The following is a 12,791-nucleotide window of genomic DNA, read 5'->3' on the forward strand; positions in this document are numbered from 1 at the left end:
AAAATATTCTGAACCACTCTGGGCCAGAAAGGATGCCCAGTCTTCCAGGGAAAGGGCCTGCTGTCTGACCCAATTGGGGTAGAAGGCGAGGGGTGATGTCTACAGAGGGGTTGGTGCAGACCTCTCTGTGACCCTACAAGAGCACAGTATTTAGACATTGGTGTGGGGCTTCCTATGCATTGCAACCCTCACCAGGCCTTGCCTCAACTCTGCTGCCAGCTGGGAATTATTATTCCTACTTAGCAGATGGAGAAACTTATGCTCAGAAAAGGGACTGCCCTGACCAAGGTCACTCACCTTTAGCTAGAGGCAGACTTGGAAACTGGGTATCCAGGTTCCCATGGATTCTCTTCCCACTGCAGTCTGGTGCCCACATTTGGGGTGTTTCAGGCTCAGAGACTCCCTTCACACTGTCAGGCAGGAGAAGCTGCAGACAGAAGGGCGCCTGCTCCCTGCCTCTCTGAACCCAGCCCTAGCCCGAAGATTGCTATATTATTAGCAACGGCCCACAGCGGCAGGGAGCTATAGAGCCTCCAGCTTGCCAGGGGACTTCACGTGCAATATCTCATTTGATCCATCTGGCCCTACGGGGAAGCAAAGATTATTATCCCCACTTTACAAGTGAAAAGATTGACGTTAAAAAAAAAAAAGAAAAGATTGAGATTTAAAGGCAGTAATTATTATGCAGCATTGAACTCCACTGAAGTTCAAAGACTTGCAAATATGTATCCTTTGAACTCTGACCCCTTGCTACTGTGCTGGGCTCCATAGGAAGCAAAGATGAATGGGATAGGGGTTCTGCCCCCAGAGAGGAAACCATCTATGTGGATATAAAGCATATACATTCCTAGACCAAGTATAAGACCCCAGTATGTGGGTCTTTGGAGAAATGTTTTGGGCTCAGGGGAGGAAAAAGTCTCCAATCCTAGAAGTTCTGGCAAGCCTTTTGGAAGAAGGAATATTTAAGTTGGAGTTGGATAGGTGGGGAGATGGAGAAGGGTCCCCTCTATGTCCTCTTCCTTCATCCTGGGCTCATCACACCTACCAGATCTCATACACTAAAGAGACATTCAGGGACACCTGGGTGGCTCAGTGGTTGGGCGTCTGCCTTTGGCTCAGGGCCTGATCCCCAGGTCCTGGGATCGAGTCCCACATGGGGATCCCTGAGGGGAGCCTGCTTCTCCCTATGTCTGTGTCTCTGCCTCTCTCTGTCTCATGAATAAGTGAATAAAATCTTAAAAAAAAAAGAGAGACATTCAACATTTGAGTGAATGAAGAAGCAAATGCATGGCAGAGAGGCTGGATGAGGCTAGTTTACAGGTTGGCCTCAGTGATCAGGAGTGTCTTTTCCAGCCCTGCTGCTGAGGGCTACTGTCTGGAGCACATCTATTGGGTGGTTAGGACAGAACATGTTGCAGCAGGGCTTGGCACCCAGCATCAGTGCAAGGGTTTGGAGGAAAGGGGAGCTGGATAGGAGCCCTCACTTGGCAGGATCTTTATCAATTGTGCAACTCTGGACCTGGGGTCACAACCACCCTCAGCCCAAACTACTTGGCCAGATTTTTGGAACTATCCCCAAAATGTGCCAGGAACAGAAGGCACCTGTTACCTCCAAGTTCTTGTTGGACCTGAAGGATACCAGTGATGCCCCAGGGTACCCAGGTCCCCTGTCTCAATAGAGGAGGTGGAAAAATATCAGAATCACTGAGGACTGGGGTTCTGGTTCTCGGTTTAGAAATGGGAGTGAAGACTTCAGAGGACCCAGTGACCAGGAAGCTAGGGAGAGGCAGGGGTAGGGGCGGAGTGGGGAGTGGGGTCCCTGTCTCCAAAGCAGCACCCTTCCCCACCTCCTGCTGTCCCTGAGGAAGCCCTGAAGCTGCTCTTCAGTCAGCCTGTGGGGAAACAGGGTCAGCTGGCTAGGCCCTCTGATGCATGCTGTGCTGATGGAAGAGACAGCCCAGCTGCCTGTCTGCCCGGCCTGGCGGCCTCTGCCTTCCCAAAGCAGCCATCCATCTTGCACTGATTGGGCCCAGCCCAGCAGCTTCCCGGATGAGCCGTGGGCACCTGGCCAGCCTGCTCATCACCTTCTCTCCTCGCTTCTGTCTCAGGCAATCTGTCTTCCTGTCTGTCCCTTTGTTGAATCCTTTTCTCTCTCCTCTCTCTGGGTCTCTGTCCCCACCGCTGTGTGTCTGTCTGTCAATACCATTTTCTCATCTCTGGGTTTTTGTGGGTTTTTTGGTGTGTGTGTGTGGGGGGGGGGGGTCAGCCTCAGGACCTCCTCCCTGGCCTTTCCCCTACCTCAGGAGCACTCTCCAGAACATACAGCCCCTCAGGAAAGCTTTATTCTGCCTGGTGCTTCTCCTCAGCCATGTGCATGATCCAGTGGGAAAAAAAACAAAACAAAACAAAACAAAAAAACAAAACCATAAAACAACCTACCAAGCAGGATACACTGTGGCTATGCTCCTATTTGTTCAAGCCCTTGGCTTCCTCTTCCCTTGTTATGAAGCTCCAGAGGCCTGAAGCGGATAGTCTCAGAGGCGGAAGTGTTGGCCCAGAGATCAGTTAGGGGCACAAGATGTGCAGGTGGCAGGGCCTAGTGCCAGGCAGAACGGAGAGGTATGGAGGTCCAAGCCGTGAACTACCCTGCCAGCTCTGCTCCTTCCAAATGCCTTGGACAAGTCTCTTTCCTCAGGGCTGAGGCCTTGCAGCTCTGTGATTCATCTCTTTGCTCAAACAGCCCATTTCTGAGTGGGATTCCTGAGGCCTGGTTGCAGTTTGCCTTTTTCCCCAGGCCCTGCTTCCCTCTGGAACATTCCAGCATCCACAAGACATAGCATCTTGCACCAGAGTCTCCTGTAGGGACCTCCTTAACTTCCTGGGCCTCAACCCTAGTCCTGTCTACTCCCCAGAATATTCTGCAGGCCTTGGGGGACCTCTGAGAATGACAACCCTCTACTCTCCTGATCCTCTGGCACCTCTGCTTCCCTGCTCCCCTCTACCTGTGCTTCCATGTCCCAGAGGCCTTCAGCCCCTGACTCCCTTCTGGCTTCTACCCTTTACCTAGCTTGGTCCTTGGCCCATCTGGGTACTCTCTTTTGATATATTGGGTTCCCTGTCCCCCACACCCTTGGCCACAGCTGACCACTGCCTGCTCTGGGTGATCTGACCTTCACCTTCTGAGCTCAGACTCATATTGCAAGGGCTGCAGGAGAAAAACCACAGGATTGGGCAGACTGGGGCCTTTGTGTGGTGGCCTCTAGGTCCAGCTGGTCCTCAAAGGGCTGGCCTCTCCCCAGCTCACTCCCTCATCCTCCCCAGAGACTTCCTCAAACCTTCAGCCTGTTCTCTGGCTTCCTCCCCGCCTCCTCTCATGACTCAGCAAGTGACTTCAGCTTCTCCTTCTCAGAGAAAGAGGTTCCCAGGAACCTCCCTGCTTTTCACTCACAGGCCCATCCACCCACCTGCCATCCCAGCTGACCCCTCCTTCAGGGCTCCTGCCCTGCCCCACCTCAGCTTATCCACCTGTCTCTTCCAGCCCTTCACCTTCTAGTCACTCTCTCCATCCTCTCCTCTAAGCATTTAAACCCTCAGCCTCCACCCCACAAATAAAACCCTCCCTCTGCCTGAGCCACCAGCAATATCAGCTTCTCTCTCCTTCATCTGACCATTACGTTAATGATGAAAGCAGTCAGCTCCACATTTTGATTCTTCACCTGTCCACCTCTTGTCATCCAAAATTGCTCTCACCTAGCTCAAGAAGGATGCCCTAACTCAAGAAATGGCCTTCTTTTCTTGCCCTCACATGAGTTTTCTGCAGGGTTCTGGGATCATGGAGCACCAGGTAGATTGGATGATCACATCATTCCATGATCCATGAGACACAGGGATTCTGGTTTTCCTTTTTTTTTTTTTTTTTTTTTTAAGATTTTATTTTTTACTTATTTGAGAGAGAGAGAGAGAGAGAGAGATCACGAGGTGGGGAGGGGCAGAGGGGGAGGAAGAAGCAGGTTCCTTGCTGAGCAGAGAGCCCAATATGGGGCTCCATCCCAGGACCCTGAGATCATGACCTGAGTTGAAGGCAGACACTTAACTGACTGAGCCACTCAAGCGCCCTGGGACTCTGGTTTTCCTGGTGCTCCCTCCAGATCTCCTCCTGAGCCCATCTGCATGGGCCAGCCTTCATTTCTATTTCTAGCCTCAACTTGGGCATCTCATTGGATATTTTCTTTCTTTTCATTAAATTAAATTTTAAATTGTATCAATTTTTTAATATTTAAATTTCAGTATAGTTAACATACAGTGTTATGTTAATTTCAGGTGTACAATATAGTCATTCAACAATCCTATATTTGGATATCCTTTTGTACTGCTACTCCTCAACTGAACCCATCCTCTTTCCCTTAAACCTGGTCTATCTAGGGGTGCCTGAGTGGCTCAGTAGTTGAGCCTTTGGCTGAGGTCATGATCCCAGGGTCCCTCTGTCCCCGCACGGAGCCTGCTTCTTCCTCTGCCTATGTCTTTGCCTTTCTCTGTGTGTCTCTCATGAATAAATAAATAAAATCTTTAAAAAGAAAAACAAGGGATCCCTGGGTGGCGCAGCAGTTTGGCGCCTGCCTTTGGCCCAGGGCGCGATCCTGGAGATCTGGGATCGAGTCCCACATCGGGCTCCCGGTGCATGGAGCCTGCTTCTCCCTCTGCCTGTGTCTCTGCCTCTCTCTCTTTCTCTCTCTATGTGACTATCATAAATAAATAAAAATTAACAAAAAGAAAAAAGAAAAACAAGCCTGCTCTATCTAGAAGAAGGGAACCATTCCTATCTACCCCATGTTCCTAGGAGTCATGCTTGGCATCTTCCCCCACACCCTCACAGCCACTACTACTGCCCTAACCAATGCCCACCTTTCATGGGGGCTATTTTTTTTTTCAGATTTATTTATTTATTCATGAGAAACACAGAGAGAGGCAGACACACAGGCATAGGAAGAAGCAGGCTCCTCGTGGGAAGCCGGATGTGGGACTCCATCCCGAATCCCAGGATCACACCCTGAGCTGAAAGGCAGAAGCTTAACGCTGAGCCACCCAGGTGTCCCTCTCACAGGGACTATTAAAGGAACTCCCCAAGTGATCTCCCTTCCTCTGGCCTTTTTCCCATCCAGTCCATCCTCTACTCCAGCGGCCAGAGTACTTGTGTTCTAAAAATGCAAATTTGACCCTATCTCTGCCTTGCTTAAAACTCCTCCTGGCTGAAGAATATGAAGGGCAGGAATCTGGTTCATTCTGAGATTCCCAAATTTAGTTCCTCTTGGTGTCTTTATATTTATCCCCCACCCCGGAACCCTGGAAAGCACCATGATATCATAAATACCCAGGAAAGCCCCATGATATCATTGGGTGCTTCTGATCCCCATAGGACCTGGGTTCAGATCAATTTAGAGAAGGTAACAAAACGTATAAAGGTTTTTTTTTTTTTTAAGGTTTTAGTATTAACCCAAGTGACTTGTTTTGAGTGGATACGTCATTGGTTCTTCATTTTGCAAAGGAGAGACAGAGTTCCAAAGAAGAGAAGTAATTTGTTTAAGGTTATTTAGTGAGTCATCTGTAGAGCCAGGTCTCCCGTGTTCTGCTTGCTGTCCCAGGGCTTGACGCCAGCATAGGTGGCCACAGCCTTGAGACAGTACACCTGGAGACTGCTGTCCCTCGTTCTGTGGAAGGGTCTTTAGTCTGATTCACCCTCCTAGCGACCACACACACTACACTCCTTCCCACTCTTATGAGTGAGCAGGTATCTCACTTCCTCCCTCTGTTAGAAATAAGCCCAGCTCTGAGCAGGGAGTCAGGCTATCTTCACTGGCTCTGAAAAGAGGTGAAAGAAAGAGAGAGAAAGAGAGAAAGAGAGAAAGAGAAAGAAAGAAAGAAAGAAAAAGAAAGAAAGAGAGAAAGAAAGAAAGAAAGAAAGAAAAGAAAAGAAAAAAAGAAAAGAAAGTGAAAGAAAGAAAAGAAAAAAGAAAAGAAAAGAAAAGAAAAAAAAAGAAAAGAAAAAAGAAATCCCCTTTACTGAGGTGGTACTTCTGGATGGTAGATGAAGAGTAGGAGACACATGAACCCCCCTTATGACCCAGCCCCTCCACTTACTAACTGTATGACCTGGACAGGTTATTCACCTTCTGTGTACCTTGGATTCCTCATCTGTACTATGGCTTCTCTACTATCTATAGGGGCATGGGAGCAAACTCACTTGCTTGCCTGTATTTTTTTCTCACTTACTGCCCTTTCCTTGCTATCTGAGTATATGAAACTCAGGTGAGGGGCAGCCCCTGTGGCTCAGTGGTTTGGCGCCGCCTGCAGCCTGGGGTGTGATCCTGGAGACGCAGGATCGAGTCCCACATTGGGCTTCCTGTGTGAAGCCTGCTTCTCCCTCTGCCTGTGTCTCTGCCCCTCTCTCTCTGTCTCTATGAATAAATAAAATCTTTAAAAAGGGAAAAAAAGAAACTCAGGTAAGGGCTTAGTGGAAGGAGCATTGATTACAGACCCCCCCGCCTCCCCCCCCACACACACACAAAGGTAGCCTTCGATGTAGCCAAGGACCTGACACAGCTTATGTTGGGGATGGCTACCCTGGGGTTGTTAAGACCAAATCTCTGCTTATTATGAAGTGCTCTTAGGCCTTGTATAATGCTCTAGGAACATGTTTTTTTTTTTTTTTTAATTTTTTTTTATTTATTTATGATAGTCACAGAGAGAGAGAGAGGCAGAGACATAGGCAGAGGGAGAAGCAGGCTCCATGCACCGGGAGCCCGATGTGGGATTCGATCCCGGGTCTCCAGGATCGCGCCCTGGGCCAAAGGCAGGCGCCAAACCCCTGCGCCACCCAGGGATCCTAGGAACATGTTTCTTAAGTGGAGGATCAGTACTGCCTGCTCTAGCCATCCATCTTCTATCTTCTTGGCCATCTCTCCAACCACACCGTGTACCAGGCACTATGGTTGCATAAAAGCATGTGCTCAAACCTACTCTCTGCTCCTGGGGAAACTGTCCAGTGTGGAGACAATAGGGCTTCACATGTTTTGGCCTTAAACATAAAAGGATTTGGGGGAGAATGTTCTCCTTTTCCTTGTAACACTAGGGAGCAGAATGAGGAACAATGGGCAGAAGCTCTACAAATGGGGGTGCTGTCTCACAGAGGAAGGGGGACTTCAGGAAAACAGTAAATGGTCTGTAGCTGGAGGTATGCTAGCAGGGGCTGACACCCAGGAGATGGGATGCTGGAGAAGAGAATTCCCCCCTGGATGAACAGGAGTCCTCCTGCTGTCCCTTTCTGTTATGAACCCCAAACTCCAGGAACACAGGGAGGAAGTCATCTGGCTAGCTCTGAAACCTAGAGCAGGCCCCATGCTCCTGAGTGGTCTTGGCTCACTTAAGGCTTGGCCTGGAGGGAGTGCCTCTTGCCCCTGCCTGTCCCCAGGCTTAGAGCAAGGAGTTGGTGTGGAGTGTCTGTTCCCTGGTGCAGCCTGGGCTCCCGTCTGCCTGCTGTGTCAGCACCAGCGTTCCTATTACATGACCAAGTGGGATTTGCACTCTGGAAGCATTAGTGCTGGGCTGATTCAGCAGAATGGTCAACACGAGAAAATGCCAATTCCTGCACCCGTTCCACACAGCTCTCAGAAGCCCTCATGGCCGCTCCACTTCCTCTTCAGGCAACCCAGCCTGGCCTCCTTCCAGGTCACCAGGGCCTTTTGAGGTCATCCCGGCAGACCACCGGTGGTAGGAAAAATCTTCCAGAAGCATACAGGTTCCCAGATGCCACCACCGGAGTTTCCCACCCAGTATGTCTAAGCTGCACCTGGGACTCTGTGTTCTTGATACATACACCCCCATCCCCACCCCCTGTATTGGGAAGCAGTGATGCCCAGGCATGTTGAGAACCACTGTTCAGCATCACCCGGGAGTGGCTGGTCCTCCAACGCAGCTTATCTGCTGGTCCTTGACCCATGCATGATCTGTCCCACTCCCTCCAGACTCTGCTCATGTCATCACCACACCACTCCAGCCGATGGAGAAATTGCTTCCTTGAAATGAACAGAAACTGCTGGGCTTTCTTGAAGCTTGCAGTCCTCCAAAAATAAAAAGGTCCACCTCACTCTGTGTGACTGATCAGCCAGCTGCCATCAACCCATCCCTGTCAGTCTCCCAAGGTCATTTGCCCTCTGTTAGATTTCCAAGCATCAAAACATTGCTTCAGACCCCTCTACCGAGTCAAAGAATTCATCTGTGTCACTGTCTGATTTAATGAGTAGGGTGAAGGGATGCCTGGGTGGCTCAGTGGTTGAGCATCTGCCTTTGGCTCAGGGCATGATCCCAGAGCACCAGGATCGAGTCCCACATTGGACTTCCTGCATGGAAACTGCTTCTCCCTCTGCCTATGTCTCTGCCTCTCTCTCTCTCTGTCTTTCTGTCTCTCAGTCTCTCATGAATAAATAAATAAAATATTTTTTTAAAAAAATGAGCAGGGTGGAGATTTCTCTGATCGGTGGGGTGGGGCACCTAAGTGGTTCTGGTCATGATCCCAGGGTCCTGGGACTGAGTCCCACATTGGGCTCCCTGCAGGGAGCCTGCTTCTCCCTCTGCCTGTGTCTCTGCCTCTCTCTCATGAATTTAAAAAAAAAAAAAAAAAAAAAAGATTCAGTGGGGAACTCGAGGTCATAACTGGTGAAGCATTTGGTCCAAGTTCACACAGCTGAGATTAGGGAGAAGATTCTAGCTCAGGTTCCTCTGCTCTAGAATGCCCATTTCTTGAGAATGGCATTGTTTATCTCTTTGTTGAAAATAATAGTACTTTTTTTTTTTTACCATTTTTTACCAAAGGCATTCCTTTGGTGTGGTACATTTTTTTTTTTTAAGATTTTATTTATTTATTCATGAGAGACACAGAGAGAGAAGTAGACACACAGGCAGAGGGAGTCCCGCATTGGGCTCCTTGCAGGGAGCCTACTTCTCCCTCTGCCAATGCCTCTGCCTCTCTCTCTCTCTCATGAATAAATAAATAAAATCCTTAAAAAAATAAAAATAAAATCTTAAAAATAGAATGGAAAGGTATACTAAACTTTTCAATCTCTTCCTTTTTCCAGCTCAATCAGTTTTAGGGGATTTGAAAGTTAGGCCCTAGATTAGGGAAGCTGGTTTGGAAGGGAGTGGTCAGCACCAGAGAGTCAGAATAGAGAATTTCCTTCCTTCCTTCCTTCCTTCCTTCCTTCCTTCCTTCCTTCCTTCCTTCCTTCCTTTCTTCCTTTCTTCCTTCCTTTCTTTTGATTTTATTTATTTATTCATGAGAGACACAGAGGGAGAGGCAGAGAGAGACATGGGGAGAGAGAGAAAGAGGTTCCCTACAGGGAGCCTGATGCGGGGACTGAATCCTGGAACTCAGGGATTATGCCCTGAGCCAAAGGCAGATGCTCAACCGCTGAGCCACCCAGGCGTCCCTGAAAGGCTGTTGCTACAGGCTGGAGGATCTTAAGAAACATTCATCCAATTCTTTTATTTTATAGATGCACAGTCTGAGGCCCAGAGAAGTAAAGTGACTGGCTCAAGGTCACCCAGCAAGATCAATAGCAAAGTTAAGGCTTCTACCTATGGGTCTTGCCTCCTAGTACAGACTTCCTTCACTGCCGCACTCTCCTTGGAAGGTGGGCAACCCACCAAGATTTCCCTGTTGTCCTTTGCCTCTGAACCTGTAATGTGCTCTGCCCCTACCACAGCCCAGCTGGCTAGGAAAGTGACAGGAAAGTGTTCCCAGAGGACAGGGTGAGAGTATTGCCTGCTTCAGAAAATGTTGCTGCTGTTGTTCCTGCTGCTGCCTCCCCTCCAATCAGGGAGCTTTCTAGCCACAGGAGGAAGCCAGGAGCCAGGGGATGGGGCTGCAGTGATTTATGACTGCACAGAAACAGCAGGACACTAATGTCTCGGGCTGGCCTGCTTGTCCGCCAGCTCAGCCAGAGAGCATGCATCTAAAGGTCATGTCCTGTTGTACTGGAGATGGGGCAGAGGGTTAGCTATACAGCGTGCCTAGTGCCCTTGTATCAGGCCCATCATCAGAGGCAAGGGTCCCCTTTCCCAAGCAGATGCCAAAGGGTAGATCCTGACAGCCTAGGTAGAGAAGGGTGCCCTTGCTGTTGGGAGTCTGGAAGATCTGCCCAGGTTTGAATTCAGGGCTCTTAGTCACTGGTGTGTGAACTTCGGCTGGTCACACCGTCTCACTGTGTCTCGGCTTCCTGGTCTCAAAAACAGGGGTGATTCTGAGCCTCTCAACTCTTGGGACTGAATCATCTCCCAGTTCTGCAGGTACAGATTCTCTGTTTTCACCGCTAAAGGAGAGGAACACGCTGAATCTAGAACTATGAGTTGTCACAGCTGGGGGGGGCGGGTAGGGAGGACATGGTGCTTATTTTGTTTGATTTCTCACTTCAAAGTTGGGGAAATTAAAACCCTGAGAAGGGACAAGCTTTGCACACAGAGCTGGGGGCCAGGCAGAAGCCAGAATGTTAATTTTCCACCTCCCTGCTCCAGGCTTTTTTCAACAGTACCGGGCAATGGAGAAAGAAGCCAGAATATTAAGCCATTTGCTCTGTATAACAACGCCGCGCCTCTGAAGCTGCCCTCTAAACAGCCAGGGGCTGCTGGGCTGCTGCAGCTTTAAGCTTAGAGTCTTAAAAAAATCAAAACGGAAAGGAGGGCAGGGCCAGATCTCCCCTGCACCATTGGAGGGAAGCTTTGATGTGGAGACTGCAGATGTCATTCTTCTTTGCCTTTGCCTTTGCAACATCCTTTTCTTTGTATCTGCTTTACTTTTCCCAAACAGATTTGGCCTGGATTTTTAAAATTATTATTATTATTTTAATGCACATTGGACTGGTGGAGGAAGGAACTCAGGTGGAGAGGTCAGAGAGGCAGCCTGAAATGTCTCAGGAAGTTTCCAAGATTTTGCATCTGGGGCCTGAATCATTGACACATTCAATGCACAGGAGGACAAGAAGGGTTGGCTATGAGGGCTCATTGCCACGGACCTGTGACACCCAGGCCAGAATTGTTCAGGCCTGGCCTGCATGCAGGGAGGAAGAGAAAGGAAGAGGAATGACTTGGCGAACACTCATGTAAGAGACAGAAGGAAGTGGGAGGGTTTATTCACAAGCAGGATTGCATTTTGCTGGGTGCTGTGGTAAGAGAAGAGGGTCTAGATCCCATGTCCATGGTAGAAAGAGCTATTTCCTCCCTAGACCCTCTCCTCACTAAGTATATCTCCTCCACCTCTGCCAGAGCAGTCTCCCTATATGTGCATGAATTCAATAATCCATTTCTTTATTTGGTATGTTCTACAGATTTACTGTGTGCCTGGCACTGTGCTAAGCTCCAAGGAGGCCGTGATGATGCCAACAAAATACAAATCTCATCATTTTCTGCCCTCATAACAATCTCTCCTCGGGCTTCCTATTTATTTCAGGAGAAAGACTTCACTCCCTTAACTGTCATTCAGGGGTCTTCCTGTTCTGGCTCCTGGCTCCATCCGCAGTCCCACTACCCATCATTTAAGACAACAAAGACTCTGAATTCTTTGCCTGAGGATAACTATATCAGGGAGAAACCTGCCTTCTGAATTCTGGGCCTGTGCCCCGTTCATGCTCTTAAATGCTACACATCCTTTAAGAGCTGGGTTGGAAGTGTAACCAACCTTCCCAGAGAAGCTTTTCAGAACCTCTTTGTATCTAGCCTGAAAGAATTAACAAACAAAATTTAACAGCACTTAAAACATTCTAAATTCCTTGAAGGGGGATCCCTGGGTGGCTCAGCGGTTTAGCCCCTGCCTTTGGCCCAGGGTGGGATCCTGGAGTCCCGGGATCGAGTCCCACGTTGGGCTCCTGGCATGGAGCCTGCTTCTCCCTCCTCCTGTTCTCTGCCTCTCTCTCTCTGTGTGTCTATCATGAATAAATAAATAAATCTTTAATAATAAATAAATAAATTCCTTGAGGGCAGGGTTCCATGCCCTGTTCTTCTACCATCTAGCACAGAGCCTGGAATATTCCCACAGAGACTCCTTCGTTCTAGATTCTCACAACACAACACTTCTTATCCTGTATTTTTTTTTTTTTGAACTCCTTATCACTTCCTAACATACTCCATATATTTATCTTTATCTTACCTATTTTGGGGGGTAGGGATTTTTTTATTTTGTTCCTTGCTCTCCCCCATTGCTTAGAACAGTGCTTGGAACACAGTAGGTGCTCAACAGATAATTGCTGAAAAAAAATTAAGCAAATAAAATATACAATCAAAACTATGGGCATGTGAGCTACATGGAATGTGCAAAAAGAGAAGCACATGAGCAAGAATTTGTCAGCCTGACCTTAGTGTGTGTGTCCTAGATGGGGAGAGAAGGGTTGGTCAACCCTCAGTGATACAACCTCATGTTCAGCATACAGTAGGCTCTTGGCAACAGAATTGAATCTTTGACACTCCACCCTGGAGAGGAAAAAGGAGCTCCCCAGGGATCAGCCTGCAGACAGCTGCATCCTTTCTGTAAATTAACTCGTATGCCAGGCCAGTATTTGTTCATGTTTTCACCTCTTTGGGTCCAAGAACCTCAAACTGGGTACTAGGAAATAGAACCTTGTGGGGGAGGGTGACAGTTTAGCTCCCCATATTAAGCTCCTTAATTCAATCCATCCTGCGGGCGGGCACTACCCTGGCAAGTTTGTGTCTCCCCTGTCCCTCCTTGGCCAGCTGCTGCTTTATCTCCCAGA

Source organism: Canis lupus, chromosome 8, assembly GCF_048164855.1.
Source record: "Canis lupus baileyi chromosome 8, mCanLup2.hap1, whole genome shotgun sequence".
Classification (NCBI taxonomy): domain Eukaryota; kingdom Metazoa; phylum Chordata; class Mammalia; order Carnivora; family Canidae; genus Canis; species Canis lupus.